A 19,451-nucleotide genomic window follows, 5' to 3' on the forward strand; every position below is an offset into this window, starting at 1 on the left:
TTAAACAATATGCTCCTAAACAACTATCGAGTCAAAGAAAAAATTAAAGGGGAAATTAAAGAAAATAAAGGAAAAATATAAAAATATCTTGTGACGAACGAAGATGGAAACACAACATACTAAAACTTATGGGATGCAGCAAAAGTTAGAGCTAACAGGGAAGTTTACAGCAATAGACACCTACATCAAAAAAGAAAGATCTCAAATAACAGCCTGACATTACACCTCAAGGAACTAGAAAAATAACAACTAGGCCCAATGTCCAGCAGAAGGAAGGAAATAACAAATATCAGAACAGAAATAATTGAAAAAGAGACTAGAAAAACAACAGTATCAATGAAACTAAGAGTTTGTCAACAGGTACAAAATTAGATAGGAAGAGTAAGTTCTGGTGATCTATTGTACAGCAAGGTGATTATAATTAATAATACTGTATTGTATATCTCAAAATACCTCAAGAGGATTTTAAGTGTTGTTACCACAAAAAAGTGATATTTGAGATGACTGATAGGCTAATTACCCTGCTTTGATCACTGTATAATGTACATATGGACCAAAACATCATACTGTACTCCATAAATATGTGTCAATTAAAAACAAAACTTTAAAAAAAATGACCAGCAGTTTTTTCTTTCTTTCTTTTTTTTTTTTTTTTTTAAAAAAAAACTAGAGTTTTACAAGTTAATGAATAAGAGTAACTCCTTATTTAGTTATAGCTGCTTTCTTCTTACCATGACAGGACAAAAGTTCACTAAACATATTGCTAAATAGTACATTTCCCCACCAAAGATTCTAGGCAGCAGAAATAATGTTTCAAAAAATTAATGTAATAAAATGCCAAAAGCTAAAGTCTTTTATAGAAGGTTCTGCAGGACATAAACCATGACACTAAATACTGTTTATCAATTGTTTTTACATTTTTCTTTGCAAACAAAAGGCATAGTTTCCCTTCCACACCCACCCTACTTTCAAACCAATAAAATATAAAGTTTTCGCATATTTCAATAATTAAATATACATCTACAAGATAAAAGAACCACAATCATAACCTCTGCAGCAGGGAGGAAATTTTAATCAGCATGGCTAAAGGTTACTACAACTCACCCAGGACCCTTTCTGCATAGAGAGTTTCAACAAATATCCTTTAGATTTGCTTCTTAAATAACTGAGAAAGATAGGTCATAAGGAAAACAAATCCAGAAATACAACAATACCCTGTGTTTGGCTGATTTAGGCGATCAGGTCCATTTCTTCTCTTAAACTTCCACTCCCCCGCCTTAGTCACTTTACACACACAGACCTAGTTCTGCAAACCTACGCACTCTACCTGAGGCACCTCCAGCTCCCCTTCTCTTAGTTCAAGAGTAAAGAACCTCCCTCCTGGTTCCTACTCTTATTTAACTTACTTATCAGGGCTTGGAAGGCCAGTTTCACATCACTGCGAATTATCTTTGAAAGCCCCTATTTCCTAAACTGTATAGAACTTCCTCATCTTAGCTTTGTCTCCGTTGTCTTGAACTATATTTGAGCCAATGAAACCAAGTTCAGGGTTTTTTTTTCCTGTATTTAGTCAAATCATGTGACATGGCATATTACACGATAACCCCACTGTTCTGAAGCAATGGGATAACACCCCTAAATGTCATAACTCATATCCTGCTAAGTTGCTTCATATACTTTATGAAGAAATTCATTCAAAAACTTACTGAAAGCACATATAACATGCAGACAAATATTTAGAAAAATGAATAAGTGATCAGCATAGAAAGAGGTTACTTTAAAAAAATGACAGCCTCTGGCCCTCTGGATCTCTATAATACCTACATGTTTGAACCAACGGAGCTTCTTTATGTGCCCTCTGAATGCTATTTGGGGTCAAGCAGCTACTCTACATTACATCTTCCGGCGGCAAGGCACAGGCAAGCTTGGAGACGGGCATGCCAGGCTCTGGCTGCCCCAGCAGCGGACATTATTTTCTGTCCCAGATATCCCTGACCAACACAGTGCAGAGAAGAAGCAAGGCCAGTGGTGCCAAGGCCTCACATATCCGACTGAGTCACCTCCTGGGACTCCTCAGTGCCAAGTTTCCACTGAAGAATAAGGGGATCTTTAGTTTAAGCTAAGAAAGAACTTGAGAGCAATTAATTCAGCCTTCCCCTTCCGTGAATGAAGGTATCCTTGCCTGGATTCACTGAAAATACAGTAAGAAAGCTCCTTTACCCAATTTCTTTATTATAGAGGAATCATTTTTTAGGATGACGGCATTTCCAGGATGATAACATAATTAGGGCCTGAGGTTAATCTTTAAAAACAAGAAAATGGCCAGGTGCAGTGGCTTACACCTGCCTGTGGTATCAGTGCTTTCCGAGGCCGAAGTGGGAGATCACTTGAGCCCAGGAGTTCAGGACCAGACTAGGCAACAGAGGGAGACCCTGTCTCTAAAAAGCAAAAACAAAAACAAACATACCACCACAACAAAACAAACCAAACACACACACAAAAATCTCAAGAAAACAACTCATCACGTTTGCTTGTTATCCAACACTGAGACTGGGTACTAGCCCCTTTTAGAGCTGGTGACAAGCTATATAACCTGAGGGTACCCTGGCAGGTGACTATTTGCAGGGAAGTGTTTAGAGCTTTTCGAAAGAGTGGAAGAGCACATCCAAGACAAGCTAAAGGCAGAGGGAGTTCTAAAACTCAGGGTTCTGCCCAGCACTCCTGGGAGAATCTCACAGGCTTCATCTTTATTCTGAAGTCCAACCATCAGAGCTAGTTTGGGAGCTCTCACACAATACTGAATCTAACAAAATTCCAGCCACAATGTTTTTCTGGCTTGGATTTATTTACTTCATTTTGGGAGGTGGGAGTGGAAGGCAGATGGAAGCTGGAAGTGAAAAGGCTGCTTTGGAGTGGGAAGCAGTTCCCTCCCCCATTCCCAGCAGGGACAGTCCTATGTCATGGACATAAACCCTGGGAAACAGCTGCGATCTCTCCTGGGAGAGGGAAAAGAAAATGGAAGTCTTCTGACCTACAGCCCCAAAATACAAAATTCCCTATAGGAAGGCAGCTCATGATGCTGCAGTTAAAATCTAAAGGAAGAAAACTGCATGTTTTTCTGTGTCCCAGCAGAACATCCTGGGCAGACTGGATGTTGTTAACTTCTCTACTCATGGATGGGCCCCACCAACCCTCCTCTTGAAGATATGCACCACTTGCATAAGGACTTACTATGCTTGAGGGGCTTCCCGTAATCGACCTTTCTTCTCTCAGCAGGTATTACCTTATCACTTATTCATGAAGAAAACAGATCATCTGGAAGGTTCTCTTTCAACTACCTCCCACCCATACGCTTAACTCTTCAGGCCTTCAGTCCCAACAAGGTCTGTCTGACGTCAGTCCATAAACTCACATCCAGACAGCCACTTTCCTTCTTTTTGGGCTCTTTCCCATGAAGATTTTGTAAATAGGCTCCAGTTTCTGCTACATTAAAATGAGTCTATCTTGAGTCACTCTCCAGCTACCATCACAGCTCTCTCCTCTTTTCAGACACCATTTTCTTTTTCGTTGCCTTCTTTTTTTTTTTTCTTGAGACGGAGTCTCGCTCTGTTGCACAGGCTGGAGTGCAGTAGCAGAATCTGAGTTCACTGCAAGCTCCGCCTCCTGGGTTCACGCCATTCTCCTGCCTCAGCCTCCCGAGTAGCTGGGACCACAGGCGCCCTCTACCACGCCCGGCTAATTTTCTGTATTTTTAGTAGAGACGGGGTTTCACCATGTTAGCCAGGATGGTCTCCATCTCCTGATCTCGCGATCTGCCTGCCTGGGCCTCCCAAAGTGCCGGGATTACAGGGATGAGCCACCACGCCCGGCCTCAGACACCATTTTCTAAAAGTTATCTCAACTCCTACTTATTCATTAACCTACTGCAATCTGGAAACACCTCTTACAGTCACAGTCAGCTCTTAAAAGCCAAATCAAGAAGACATTTTTCAGTCCTTATCCTACATTTGACATTTTTAAATGATTCTTTTCTGAGAATTTTCTATTCCTTTGGCTTCCAGACCATCGTACTTTTATCCCTCTAGTCATCCCATCACCATCTCCTTTGCAAGAGCCGCTGCCTGGCTGTAGGTATGGCTACTCCCCAGCCTGATCTTGGTTTTTTGCTCCTCTCATTGTGCACATTCTCCCTGATGACTTCAACATTTCTCATGGCTCAACTACTTCCTCCCTGTTAGTGGCACTCGCTGGACCTTCTTAAACTTCACGATCATACATCGAATTGTCTGCTGATGTCTCCATACAGATATCGTCACAGTCAACTCAAACTCACCATGCCTAAAATAAACTTCCCTCCCCACTATGCCTAAATCCAATTCTTCCTCTTAATGTGCCCTCTCTCAGGCATGGCAACATTATCCAAGCAGGCATGCCGCAGCCTCCTAGATAGAGTCCCCGTCTCCAGCCTGGTCCCCTTCAATCAAATCCAACAGACACAGCCAGCAAGTGGTCTAAGGAACCTGCTATCATTATCCTGCTTAAACTCTCCACTGCACCAAGGACAGTCAGCAGCCCTTAAGGTAACATATGAAACCCTACATCACCTGGCCCCATCTTTTTTTTTTTTTTTTTTTTTGAGACCGAGTTGTGCTCTGATGCCCAGGCTGGAGGGCAGTGGAGCGATTTCAACTCGCTGCAGTCTTCACTTCCTAGGTTCAAGTCATTTTCCTGCCTCAGCCTCCCAAGTAGCTGGGACAACAGGTGTGTGCCACCACGCTCAGCTAATTTTTGTATTTTTGGTAGAGACATGATTTCGCCATGTTGCCAAGCTGGTCTTGAACTCCTGACCTCAAGTGATCTGCCCATCTTGGCCTCCCAAAATGCTGGGATTACAAGTGTGAGCCTACTGCGTCAGGCCCGACTACCTGGCTCCATCTATGTCCCCAAAACAAACCCTCATCCCTGGACACTTCCTGCTGCTCACTTTACATAGCCTAAGAGGGGCATACACACACCACACAGGCCCTCATCTCCATGCCGCTGCTCACGTTGACCTCGGCTGGGAAGGGCGTCCCTTCGCTAATGCTCACATCCTCAAACAACTCAGAAAACCTGTCCATACATTCCTAGTCCACTCTCCTGCCCAGATCCCGCACTCCTCCTCAGGGATCCCGTTATACATTCTCATTCACTCTGTGAGGATCACTTTATGAGTTCCTGTTTCTAACCTTGTGGTGGGCAGGGACTAGATTCCTACTCATCTTTATGCTCCTTGGGCCTCTGCCTAATAGACACACTAGATATTTAATAAAGTTTAACTAAACTGAGGCCTATAGGAGGGGCCCTGTTATTCCTTACCTCTGATAAGGAACAGGAAGCTCAGAATGAGGTTACATGGCTTTAAAAGTCACCCAAGGAAAAGTCTAGGAAATATAGAATGCATAAGCACACCAGCTAAAACAAGTCTTCTTGACAGCAGTAGGCCTCTCAGAGCTAAGCATGGTGGGAACAGGGAACATGTCTATGTTTTTCCTCTGTTACCCTAAGCCTGACAAAGTGTTACATAGTGCACAGCAAGTGCTTAGCAAACACGGGCTGGCGCACTATGATTGTAGAGAGATCACTTTTATTTATAGACTATGCAAGAGTGAGTTTGCTTCTCTCCAGCAGATAGAGCTACAACCCTGTGTTATCTCCAGCTATGGTCTGGGAACCCTGAGAGAAGAACCAGCCTTTTCCATCCATCCCTTGCCATGCTTCTTTTTGTCCTTTATTAGTCTCACACAGAAACAGCAATAACAGCCAGGTGCAGTGGTTCACGCCTGTAATCTCAGCACTTTGGGAGGCCAAGGCAAGCAGATCACTTGAGGTCAGGAGTTCAAAATCAGCCTGGCCAACATGGTGAAACCTCATCTTTACTAAAAAATACAAAAATCAGCCAGGTGTGGTGGTGGGCGCCTGTGATCCCGGTTACCCGGGAGGCTGAGGCAGGAGAATCCCTTGAACCCGGGAGTCAGAGGTTGCAGTGAGCCGAGATCACACCACTGCACTCCAGCCTGAGCAACAGAGTAAGACTCCTTCTCAAAAAAAGAAAAAACAAACAAAAAACAGAAACAGCAACAAAACAGCAGGATAAATGTTTTCCACAGAATATTCTGAATGGACACAGATCTTTTTTAAAAACAATTTGTTCAATGCCCAACATACTTGCATATCTTTTCCTCCCAGGACTTTAAAAAAATCTGGGATAATTTCACCCAACTTGATTTGCCCAATCTATCAAGTGCGAATCAGTGTTTCCACCTTTATATACTTTTCATAGGTCCTTGCTATGAAAGTCATTTATAACCCAAAATGTTCATCATATTCATCTCTATGTATAAACCCTATGTCACTTGCGAAAACATTAGTTTATTAACCATCTCTCATCTAAAAACAAAACCCTTTGGGCCAGGCGTGGTGGCTCACATCTGTGGTCCCGGAACTTTGGGAGGTCTAGGTGGGCGGATCGTCTGAGGTCAGGAGTTCGAGACCAGCCTGCCCAACACGGTGAGACCCCCCCCCCCCAATCTCTACTAAAAACAAAATACAAACATTAGCCGGGCGTGGTGGCAGGCACCAGTAATCCCAGCTACTCAGGAGGCTGAGGCAGGAGAATTGCTTGAACTCGGGAGGCGGAGGTTGGAGTGAGCCGAGATGGCGCCACTGCACTCTAGCCTGGGAAGTAAGAATGAAACTCCATCTCAAAACAAAACAAAACAAAACAAAAACACACCCCTTTTTAATATATTCTAAACATTGTCTTAAAGGATTTGAGCTTCTAAATAGAATATAAAAGAACAATTAAGGGCAAAATGTTCGTAGGTGGTAATGTCAGTAAAGCATAAAGTCCAAGCAAATTTCCTTCTTCACTCAATTTATAATTTCATGGCATTCCCAGAAAACTTAGTGCTTATTGAAACTGTTGAAAAGTACTTCATGATGGTATCTTTTTTTTTTTTTGAGACAAAATCTTGTTCTGCTACCCAGGCAGTGGTGTGATCTTGGCTCACTGCAACCTCTGCTTCCTAGATTCAAATGATCCTTCCACCTTAGCCTCTCAAGTAGCTGGGACTGCAGGCGCGTACCACCACACCTACCAAATTTTTGTATTTTTAGTAGAAATGAGGTTTCATCATGTTGGCCAGGCTGGTCTCAAACTCCTGGGCTCAAGTGATCCACCCACCTTGGCCTCCCAAAACTGCTGGGATTACAGGTGTGAGCCACTGCGCCCAGCCGATGGTATCTGAAACAGATACCAACCTAAACCTGATGATATCAACCTAAACAGAGTTAGGTTCTATGTTCATCATTATACAAAGGTGTTTTTCTTTCTTATGTTCTTAACCAGCATCAAAGTCCTGTGGATGAATACTTCATGACATTCAGCATCTCTGGCCTTAATCCATTTAGTGCCTATGGTACCCCTTCCCTCAAACCATCGAGATAAACTAAAAATGCCCCACAAGTTCCCACTTGCTCCTTAGGGAACAGTTCCAGATCCACTGAGGATGACAGACTCGGAGGATTTCTGAGGCCAGTAAGCATTAATGCCAAAAGTACTCACTAAAGTACCTAAGGGAACCACTTGTCAGGGTTTGGCTTAACTCATTAATATTATACAACATTGAATACTATTAAAATTAAAGCACTGTAACTAAATTCATTTATCAACTTTACATTTTAATCAAGGAAGTCCCCAATCTGAAAATATTTTCAAGCTCTGACTATGTCAAGAAAACTGTCATCATATAGCACGCTTTATTTATTTATTTATTTATTGAGATGGAGTTTTACTCTTGTTGCCTAGGCTGGAGTGCAATGGTGCAATCTTGGCTCACTGCAACCTCCGCCCCCTGGGTTCAAGCAATTCTGTTGCCTCAGCCTTCCTAGTAGCTGGGATTATAGGCATGCGCCACCACTCCTGGGTAATTCTGTATTTTTAGTAGAGATGGAGTTTCACCATGTTGGTCAGGCTGGTCTTGAACTCCTGACCTCAGGTGACCTGCCTGCCTCGGCCTCCCAAACTTTTAGGATTACAGGCATGAGCTACAGTGCTCGGCCTAAACATAATAGCCTCTTCTAAACATAATAACATCTAAGAAAGAGCCCTAAATAGCAGCACTTAGTCCTAAAAGCTCCTAAGGTCTGGGGGCCTTTCTGAGTTTGGGAAAGCTACTGTAAAGGAAAAATCTAAGGAACAACACAATTTTAAAGAGTTTATTTAAGTAAGAAGCAATTCATGAATTGGGGAACACCAGACCAAAAAAGTTTCAGTGTCCCAATGACAAAACGTCAGAGACAAGTATTTACTGGGAAACACAGAAGCAAAATAAATTATTTGATTCATTCGAAATTACAGAATTGCCTTTTGTTAAAGGTACCTTGTTGGAAAGTCCCTAGTCACTTAGTCATATACTAGTTGGCAGCTTATGACTGGCTGGGGCTAAGTTTTACTTCTAACATAAACATTTATCAAAATGACTCTACTCGTTCTACGTAGGTTTGCAATTTAAATAAGGCTGAGGTAACATATAAGGCCTAACTGGTTTTGTGTGCTCAGAGATTCTACAGGCCTGGTCTTCATTTTAACTTCCTTTAACAATACTCATTCCAATACCGACTCAGACCCAAACCTGCCTAAGGTAGGGGAGCAGAAGGAAGCATGTTGCAAATTCCATGGCAATACTGTGAGAAGATTCTGGCAGCCCAGGGACACGAAAACAGAGGAACAACCTTGGCAGAGGCCACAATGCTAGAGTGAGAGGGCCCTGATGGCCGAGCTGGAATCCCACAAGTAATGGGGAGGCGTTGTTCATACCCAAGTGTTCTTAAATTAAATGTGGTCTGCTTAGATACTCCAACTCAGTACTCAATCAAAGCCCCATTCCCCTCCTGAAACTCTCCTCCATGCAAAAGGGACCACTATGCACCCAATGGTTCTAGTCCAAGCCAGAAACATGAGAGTCATCTTCAACAACTTAATCATCCTCACACACTTCCCAATGTCCAGCTGCAAAGTCCTTTTTCCTCTGCCTCTTAACTGTCTCTGAATCTATTTACTACTTTATATCTGTACAGGCTGCATGTACTTCTGGCACCATCACCTCTTATGTGGATTAATGCAACAGCCCTCTAACTGGTCTCTGAACATCCACTCTTTCCTAATCACTGCTCCCAAACCACCTCTTCTCTGAGCTACCGTAACACTGCCTTCTGGGTGGTCATGTCATCCACATGGGTATCCATGTCATCCACTCTCTCTTTCAGGTAACAGATCTAGTTGTCCTGACCACCTAACAGTCATCTACCTTGACTGACCAGGCATGGTGCTTGTTCCTATCCTCTGGCCACAATGACTGGTACTGGTCCATTTGGACAATGGACTTGAACTAAGTTAATCAGATTCTGTTTCTCAAAGACTAGATCTCTGAGTAGAGACTAACACCCTGCAATTAGAGGAAGTCAACTCAGAGCACTGCTCTATGGAGAAATCCCACAAGTTCTGCAGAGATGCCGGGAAAGCCCTAGTTGTTTGCCCTTCTCTGAGACCTGTAAGGTCAAGCCCATTCTTCAATTCGGGGAGCAACCACTCTATTTTTCCAGTAAATTTCTTTTAAGCTTCTGTTTGCCTGTTGTTGATAATCAAGGAAACTACAGTCCCAGTAAAAATGAACCTGGCTGTCTTTGCCCACCCACCATCCCCCAGCTCCAGCCCTCGCTGCACAGGCTGCAGCCCTGCAGATCTGCCTGTCACATGTCAACAGCCCTCCTGGCCTGGTGCCTCCTGCCTTCCTCCCGAAACTCTTCTTGGGATGATTCCCATTCACGCTTGAACTCGGTCAAGAGGTTGCTTCCTCTGGGAAGTTCTCCGGAAGGCCCTCTTGCTCCACAGGAATTTGCCTGTGTCCTTTAGTCTGACCTCAAGTTACAAGTGATGATTCCTGTTCACAGCTGTGCCCCATGCCAGTCATGCCTGGCAGAGGGCAGGCTCGCTGTGAATACTGCCAAACAAATGAGCAATGAGGAAATCAGACACACTTCAAATGAGTATTAAGGGAAGTGCAACATAAGTTTAAAAAAAATGTATTTCTCTGGAATCAAGAGACTCTTAAATTCACTGTATTTTAATATTAATTTATACTCCAAATCACTTGACCATGTTTTTGCTTTGTGAAAATTCTTAAGTTGTGCATTTAAGATTTCTGCACTCTTGTATTTTACACAATAAATTTTTTTTTTTTTTTTTTTTTTTTTGAGACAGTCTCGCTCCGTGACCCAGGCTGGAGTGCAGTGGCGTGATCTCAGCTCACTGCAAGCTCCGCCTCCCGGGTTCACGCCATTCTCCTGCCTCAGCCTCCAGAGTAGCTGGAACTACAGGCGCCCGCCACCACGCCCGGCTAATTTTTTGTATTTTTAATAGAGACGGGGTTTCACAGTGTTTGCCAGGATGGTCTCGATCTCCTGACCTCGTGATCCGCCCGCCTTGGCCTCCCAAAGTGCTGGGATTACACGCGTGAGCCACCGCGCCCAGCCAATAAAATGTTTAAAAACACATTTAACATCACTGAAAATCATAGATATAGACTAGTAATAAGTTCATATGCTTGGAAACATTATATAGTGGTAGAAGGTACACTGACTACAAGTAAAATTATAGTCTTAATCATGCCACTTACTATAAAAACTGTGACATCTTGGTTCGATAAAAATTCTTTATATTCAGCTTTAATAACCATAAAATAACATAATTACGATTTTGTCCAAATCTCAGGGCTACAGATTTTTTAAAATAATAAAGGTGAATATTCAAACATAAGTTGTTTTTGTTAAAAAATTCAGAATCATCTCAAAATGAATGTTAGTTAAACCAGTTTAAAAAAAATTGGACTTTGGAAAACACAACACTTTGGCATGAAACTGCCTACAAAATTCCATGAATGCATACCAAAAAGTGATACAGGATAATAAATCCAGGATGCTAACCTGAAATTTAAGACTAAATTTATTATTGAGGAACAAAAAAAGAATATCCCTACATCATCATTTTTTCTTTGTAAACTAGATTGAAAAATTATTTACATTTCATGGCCGGGAGCGGTGGCTCACGCCTGTAATCCCAGCAATTTGGGAGGCCGAGGTGGGCGGATCACCAGGTCAGGAGATCGAGACCATCCTGGCCTTGGTGACAGAGGAAGACACTGTCTCAAAAAAAAAAAAAAAAAAAAAAAAAAAAATTTACATTTCATGAACCAAGACAAACATTTCTTAAGCTCATGATAACTGAAATGCCTTTAAGAGTTCAGCTAAGGCATTAACCTTCTGGCTGCAGTAATCTCAGAGAAGGGGGGTGGAGGAAAGCACAGATATTCCTTATTTCATATGGTGGAGATACTATAACATTTAAAACAATTTCAAAATAAGTGCTTGCATTTAAAGAGCGTATAACAAAATATGAATGGATGTACAGATTAAAAATAAATGAAACTTATCTTTACATATACACATGCTAATAAGCTCTTACAAATAATTTAATGATAAAATGAATCATAATTAGAAATGGTGACTAATTGGCAATTTTATTGTATACCTCTCTATAGTATCAAAACATACAAGCTGGGCGTGGTGGCTCACGCATGTAATCCCAGCACTTTGGGAGGCTGACGCGGGCGGATCATGAGGTCAGGAGTTCGAGACCAGCCTGGCCAAGATGGTGAAACCCCGTCTCTACTGAAAAATACAAAAATCAGCCAGGCGTGATGGCGGGTAACTATAATCCCAGCTATCCGGGAGGCTGAGGCAGGAGAATCACTTGAACTTGGGAGGCAGAGTTCGCACTGAGCTGAGACCGCACCACTGCACTCCAGCCTGGGCAACAGAACAAGACAAGACTCTGTCTCAAAACACAAAACAAAAGAAAACAAAACAAAACATACAATCTCAGAACAGCATTTAACAGTCACACGGTAAGAGGAGGGAACAGATGGGCAAGACTTTATTCCTCAGAAAAAATAGATTTTCATTTTTTAACTGCTGAGCCAGAACATTTTATTAAGTTCCCAGAAATGCTAAACAGCTTGTAAGAACATCTGAAGCACCTTTTTCCTCTCTTACTTAAAAAATAAAGTACTACAATATAGAGAAATTCATGTTTATTAAGAATGTAAAATACACTTTAAGAATGTAAAAACATTTAGTTATTGTAAAACTTAACTTTTGAGCAAATGCAAGTGTTAACCTGCCCTTACCCACTTTGTACCACTAAAACAGGGGTAAGCAGAAAACAAATACATATACATTGAAAACTTCCATTTACATTTCAGTGAATATTTACCCAGTGACTACCATATCACTAACTGCTATAGGTACGGGGCACATAAGGATAAATAAGGCAGAACCCGGAGTAACTTCCTAGACTGCGATGTACACACAAAACAGATTGCAATATTCTGTGACACAGCAGAGGCAGCATTTGCAAAGCGCTACGAAATGCAGAAGCAGCAAGAAAGGCCTAGGCCTTACCGGGTTCGTCATGGAAGTGAGTCCATATTAGCTGTGGTTCACGAAGTGGGAGAGGGAAAGGGAATTCTCAAGAGAGTAACTCGAAAGGGCACTGACTTAGCAGTGTGTCAGGCACTGTGCTAGCTTCTCAGGCAATAGCAATAAGACTCAGTTAACTGATATCAAATGAGCTTATGGTTCAAGGGAGACACAAGAAAAGAATCATAAAACATGTTGAGTATACTCACAGTTCTGAGATCGTACTGTTTTCTGGACGTTTAAAACCCATTTTCAAGGAATTTGGACACACTAGTGAAGATCAAACAACGGTATAAGGAAATGTGTAGCTGTGGCAGCCATGCGCATCCTTGTTTGGGATGGTCAGAAACTCTTGTTGGCACTTTCCCTCCTACCTCAGGGAGTTCTCCCTGTCCTTGAATCCTGATCGCTCTGTACCTCCTTGTAGGATATTTACCATATGTTGCCGTGTATCATGATAAATCTGAGACTTATTTACTCTTCCCTACCAGAATATAACCTCTGAGACTGGGAACTTTGTCCCTTAGCTTCTTAGTCACTGCAATGTGAGGCATAAGGCTCACTCTAAAGGGCACTTTAACTTGTGGCCAGGCACAGGGGCTCACGCCTGTAATCCCAGCACTCTGGAGGCCAAGGCAGGCAGATCATGAGGTCAGGAGTTCGAGTCCAGCCTGGCCAATATGGTGAAACCCTGTCTCTACTAAAAATACAAAAATTAGCCGGGCGTGGTGGCACGTGCCTGTAATCCCGGCTACTCGGGAGGCTGAGGCAGAAGAATCGCTTGAACCCGGGAGGCTGAGGTTGCAGTGAGCCAAGATCATGCCACTGCACTTCAGCCTGGGTGACAGAGCGAGACTCCATCTCAAAAAAAAAAAAAAAACAAAAAAAAAACAAAAACTTGTTAACCGGTGAGGCGCATGCCTGTTAATTCCAGCTACTCAGAAGGCTGAGGCAGGAGGATCACTTGAGCCCAGGATCAAGACCAGCCTGGGAAATACAGCGAGACCCTGTCTCAACAAAACGAAAACAAAACAAAACAAAACAAAACTTGCAGAGTTGACCCATAACTGGTACTGACCCAGACCCATTCTGACAAGTTCTATTCTATTCCTTTTGCAGGAATGAATAAAACCTGATACCTATTCGCTCTCGTTCAGTCAAGGTGATGATCTTAAAGACTTCAAAAAATTATTTTCACATACATAAATACTAAAACCTTAGCAAGAACAGTACTAAAATGAGTAAGAAAACCCAGTAACTGGTAAGTCTCTGTCACTGCTTCCAGACTAACACTGACATGAAGACCAGCCCCTTCCCTACTCCCAGGTAAAGAAAGAAGACTTCAAATCCTGGCCCCAGGTGCCCGCTTCCTGATCAGGTGCAAGCACATGTGCCTATTAACATTATATTGCTGCTTTTTTTCTGTCCTGTTGGCAACCTCTTGGTTTGGTTTTGGCTACAAAATAAAAAATGCTGTATCGCATGCCATCCAAATAGCCAAAATGAATACGACCACGCACACACACACACATGCACAAAAGGAGAAAGACTAAACAACCCTGATGGCTTAGGACTGATTTCTGCAATAGTTATTACAAATCAAAACATAAAATACTTTCAAGAATAAAGATAAATGGTGCCTAAAAGGAAGCTGGAGAACAAGAGGAGGGCTGCAGCAAACCCTGCACCTCTAACATCAGTGTTCACCCAGACCACTTAGCCCAATAGCCTGACCGTGACTAAGGGGTGACAAATGCAGGAATTTGGAGTAAGAAAATGCACCAGAGCAAAAGGGCCTCCACATTACATTTCAAGAAGAATGTTCTCTGATGAAAGCAAGAGGAAGAGCTAGAAACATCTGGATGGCTAACACAGTTTTAAACAAAGAAGTAACAGCACCTGCTAGGCTGCAGCTCTGTGATCGTAAGGGCAGCAAATCTCTATTTCAGTTAACTGAGAGGACTCAGGTTTCACAGTCATCAACACCACACTGGTTAACTCTTTTGCATTTTTTTGAAGAATGGTTAGGTCACATTCTAACGAGCATGTGACTATGTTTGTAGGAGGATCAAAAAACATATAACCCCAGGCTGAAAAACCCCACCGCCATCCTCCACAACCTTGGAGGGGAAGTTACAAATGATTAAACAAACTAGCTAGGAAAAAAAAAAAGGGTGAGAAAAGTTATTTGTAAGATTGAGAACCCCAAGAGTGTTGAGGCTTGTTACTAAGAAATACAACCTACAATGCGAAACAGCAGGTAATACTTCAAAAGTAAGAAGAGTATCCTGCCAAATTTCGAAGCACACTTACACAAATTATTAAATTTCAACCTAAAAAATAGCAAGGCACTGTAAAAATCAAAATGATATTTAGTCTCCAAGTCAACGACCAAAAATCTGAAGCAGAATCTTTATCACGTTTCCAACCCTGGAACACATTTTCCATAAAAGCCATATAGTAAATTCCATATAAATAAAATCATGACCAACCCACAAAAGCTTCCTTCATCAAAAAAAATGTAGCTGAAAAAGGAGATGGGGTAGCAGCAGTCAGGGACATGGAAACCAAAGACCTTGGACAAATTATTTAACATCTGTGAGCTTCACATTTCTCACCTGTAAAATGGTATAGTAATACCTGCCTGCCAATGTTATGTAGTGCACAAGCTCAAATGAGACTGGAATACTTGAATACTTACTAGTTATAAACAGTCATCATCTCTACTCTTCCTCCTCTCTAAGCCAATTGAAGGCTGGTGGAGGAGGTGAGGAGGCGGAGAAGCAGTGGGACGTTCAGCAGCCATGACCTCGGGTGAAGGGTTTGGGTCAGAGCTCTCGGAGTTTGCAGAAGGTTAAGTCTTGGGCAGTAGAGAGCAGCCAGATGAGAAAAAGGCCCCAGGAAACGCTGCTGTCAAATACAAGGAGAGCTGTCTCTAAGCACCAGGTCACTCATAAGCAGGAAATAACCAACATATCCTTAACTTCAAAGTGCTTAAACAAAAACAATGCCTTTTTCCCAAAGCTTTAATCTCTTTTGAAAGCCCCTTCCCTGATCTTGTCTAGCTCTTCATGTCCCCTAGAGAAAATTCATCCACTTAAAAATGGAAACTCCATTACAAAACTCATGTACTTCGTATCCTTAGGAAAAAGATATTTAAAAGCCTTGAAAAATATCCAGACCTAATCATCAAAAGCAAAATCCACACATAAATTCCACCTTCCCATTTCCAAATTGATTTCCACTTTTTTTTTTGCAGGAGGACCCAGGTACCTTTTAAACCAAGAGCATGGAGAGTGAGTAAAGACTATGAAGTATAACAGAAAAAGTCACATTTATTATCAGCCATTCCCTAGCTAAATGGTGTGAGAAGAGTCCCTAACCTCAGTGAGTTCCTCAAAACTGCAGGACCTTGCCTCTGCTGCTCCAAGTGCTTCTCTTCCTCAACCTGATCTTGGCCCAAGGTCACCTCAGAGAAGACTTCCAAGACCACCCAACCTCAATGTGTAATTGTTGCCTACTGCACCCTACACCCTTTTCTAGCTTATTCTTCCACGCTGTTGATCACCATCTAATATGCCGTACGCTTTGTTTATGATATGTCTCCACCATCCCCAACAAGGACGTAAGAACCATGAAGATGGAGAGTTTTGTCTGCTCTGCTTCCTGCTGTATCCCCAGAGCCCAGCACACGCCCGGCAGGCATTCAGCAATATTTGTTAAATAATACATGATTACAAGTGAGGTAATTCATCCCTGCAGTGGGGCTAATACCACTTATTTTGCAGGGTTGTTTTGAGGATCACCTAGAAATAAAAAATAAAAATGCTTTGCCCACTGGCTGGTGTATCCTTAAGTATTCAGGAGCTACTGTAAGTTTCCTTTCATTTCTTAGGCCAAAATAACTGGCCAAAAGCTGCAGAATATTCCAAGTGGGAAACTCTAAAAGCGTGGCCAAAAGATCACTGTATCCAGTGGGGGAGGGGGGGGGCAGGGGGGAGAAAGAAAATGGGAGAAGCAGGACTGCCAATCAGCATTGCTCAGTGTGGCTCATGAATCACAAAATTTTGTAATCACTCTGCAATAAAATCCGTGCAGAAATTGAGTATAAGTACTTAGAAACTTACCAATGTACATAGACATTTTATATCTGCTGAATCTAAAGAGAAACAACTGGGACCAGTATTCATATGACTTTTTAAATTTCATTTTTCTAGTATCCCATTTTAATTGTCTTTTACAGAAGTATCACTTAGCAATAGACTAGAAATTATTTCTTAAAATCCTCGTTCTTCACCAGTTTGGGAAGCACCGGCAAGCATACACTCAGTCTGATGTGGCCCAGGAAGCTGTGGAACAGCAACAAAGCTAGCACACACTACAAGTTTAGTGGGTTCTAGGACAAAAGAGACCTTGATGACAGAAGGGTGGTGAGGCAGGTTCAGTGGCCTGTTCCAGAATGTTAGAGAATTCTCTAAAACAGTGTTTCTCAGAATGTTTTCCTATACACATCAAGAGCAAAAGAGTCAGGCTGGACGTAGTGGCTCACGCCTGTAATCCCAGCACTTTGGAAGGCCGAGGCAGGTGGATCACAAGGTCAGGAGTTCAAGACCCACCTGGCCAACATGGTGAAACCCTATCTCTACTAAAAATACAAAAAATTAGCTGGGCGTGGTAATCCTGTCTGTAATCCCAGATACTCGGGAGGCTGAGGCAGGAGAATCACTTGAATCTGGGAGGCGGAGCTTGCAGTGAGCTGAGACTGCACCATTGCACTCCAGCTTGGGCAACAGAGTGAGACTCCATTTCGGAAAAAAAAAAAAAAAGAAAAGAAAAAAAGCTAAAGAGTCCCAGAGACCAAGGGAGAGGAGGATTACAAAGGGTTATGCTCATTTTCTTGACTGTGGTAACAGTATCATGGGTCAGAATTTATATTGTAAAATGGAATACAAGTAGCTTATTGTATGTAAATTATATTTCAATGAAAGGAAGTTTAAGGAAGGGAGAGGAAAACACTAAGACACAACAGACATGTATACAAAGTCAGGATTAGGATATAAATTCCATGATTAAAAAAAGCCCAGTCCCTCAAATCCTCTTTCAAAAGAACTTTTCTAGTGGCTTTATAATAGGCCACTCATGATACAACCAGTATTTAGACATAACCTCAACATGCATTCATGTGTATTATTACAGTTTTGGCATTGCTACACTACGTGCATATTTTCCAACAGAACATCCCCTTACCCATCCTTTTTAAATTATAAGGGCCCATGGTTCCTGGCTTAGAGACAGCTGTTGTCAGGTCCAGTTGAGATCTGGAAGAGCAGCTGGGACTCAATGAGACACATTTCAAGACAGCTTCTCGTGCCCATCTCTACATCGAACAGCTTTCCTCAATAGCAGAAGCCCATGTCCCCCTCTGTATTTTCTTACCGTACAGAATTATGTGCTAAATTGTCAGAAACTGAAAAGTGAGAGTCTTTAACGAAAGAAAAGATTAAATGTTTAAGATGTACTGTCTAAAACACTCATTCCTACTTCTATCACAGCATTAGTAAGCTTTTATACTAGTCATATGTTATAACAGACTGCTTTGTTCACAATAAAATGCTATTCCAATGTTTGGGATTACTATATTTTTTAAAGACTTTATTGTACCAATTTAGATGAGTAACATGGATTCAGTGCAATTATGTACGCCCATGTTTATTTTCAAAGAAGTATATTTCCTGTTTGCAGATAGCTCAAGGAGAATGTCCAGCACACTGGGAACAGTAGTGGACTGTGGCTCAAAACATCCACGATCACTATTCACACTAACATGACCAACAGTCACTTTCATGGAGCCTCTTGCTATTTACATGTTAGATATAATGTGTGGAAGACCCAGACCTGTAAAGTTTACATAATATTTAGCTCTCAGTTTCTCCATCCTTAAAAAGATCTTTCTCTTCCCTCCAGATAACCTCAAAAGGTTATCTAGAAAGACAACCTTATGTTTCATGATTACTACTATTACCACTGGTATCATAACTATTTACCATTATTTATAAACATTCTGTCTTCTCTACTGCAATCTAAGCTTCCTGATATTTACATCCCTCCCAATAAACAGTATATGTAATAATATCTGATGCAGAGAGGAAAGGAAATAAAGATACAAATAAGATTTCTATAACTGATTAATGCCCAGAGATTTTAACAGACGATTCAGACATTTGAAATGTTTTAGCAACTTTGAGAAATGTTACCACGTTAGCCCAAAAGCTATATAATTTTTCTTCAGTTAGCTATTAAAAGCTCCTAGAGGTTGGGATTACTCAGCTGAGGGCTAACACTTAGGGGATGGAGGAGCAGTCTTGGCCTCCCTTTCCCCTCCAGGGCAGGACTACAGAGCCGGTACCTTCAGTCTGGTGTTCTTCCTCAAGGTTGCTGCTCACAACCACCCTCAGCACTGCCGACCTCCAGGGCTCTCCCTCGCTAACTCCTCCTGCTCTTCTCCACTGCCTCCCAGGATGGCCACATTCCCTCCGAGACGCAGCCACTCCCTCTGTGAATCAGGCCATCACAGTATACAGGAGACAACCTCTTAGAGTTCAGCTTTTTTTATCTTCTATGTTTGTTTGCTTGTGGGAGTTCAGAGACTCATTAGTTTGGCATTAAAAGGTTTCCTCCCCCACCACCAACCTGCCAGCAACTTCTGGATTCCAGAAACTCTGGGTTTCTGGAAAGCTGGTCTCTTCGTAGCCAAAGAGAATATAGTATTACTTTATTTATTTATTTATTTATTTATTTGAGATGGAGTCTTGCTCTGCCGCCCAGGCTGGAATGCAGTGGTGAGATTTTGGCTCACTACAACTTCCGCCTCC

The 19,451-nt window shown here is 42.0% G+C and overlaps 1 protein-coding gene across 6 annotated transcripts in view; it reads right to left on the minus strand.

Annotated features, from left to right (window-relative positions):
* Nucleotides 1–19,451, minus strand: part of LIMS1 (LIM zinc finger domain containing 1) — a 150,578-nt gene that overhangs the window by 96,579 nt on the left and 34,548 nt on the right. Inside the window, exon 1 of one of the 6 annotated variants that reach the window (XM_023190375.1) lies at nt 1,407–1,537. The exons of 3 other annotated variants lie outside the window; for them this stretch is intronic. The gene's annotated coding sequence lies outside the window, so the exon portion shown is untranslated. Of the gene's footprint in view, nt 1–1,214; nt 1,538–19,451 lie in introns of those variants that run through there. 2 more of the 6 variants (XM_023190379.1, XM_023190373.2) reach the window with 2 other exon arrangements.

The sequence above is a fragment of the Piliocolobus tephrosceles genome, chromosome 15 (assembly GCF_002776525.5).
Source record: "Piliocolobus tephrosceles isolate RC106 chromosome 15, ASM277652v3, whole genome shotgun sequence".
NCBI lineage: Eukaryota > Metazoa > Chordata > Mammalia > Primates > Cercopithecidae > Piliocolobus > Piliocolobus tephrosceles.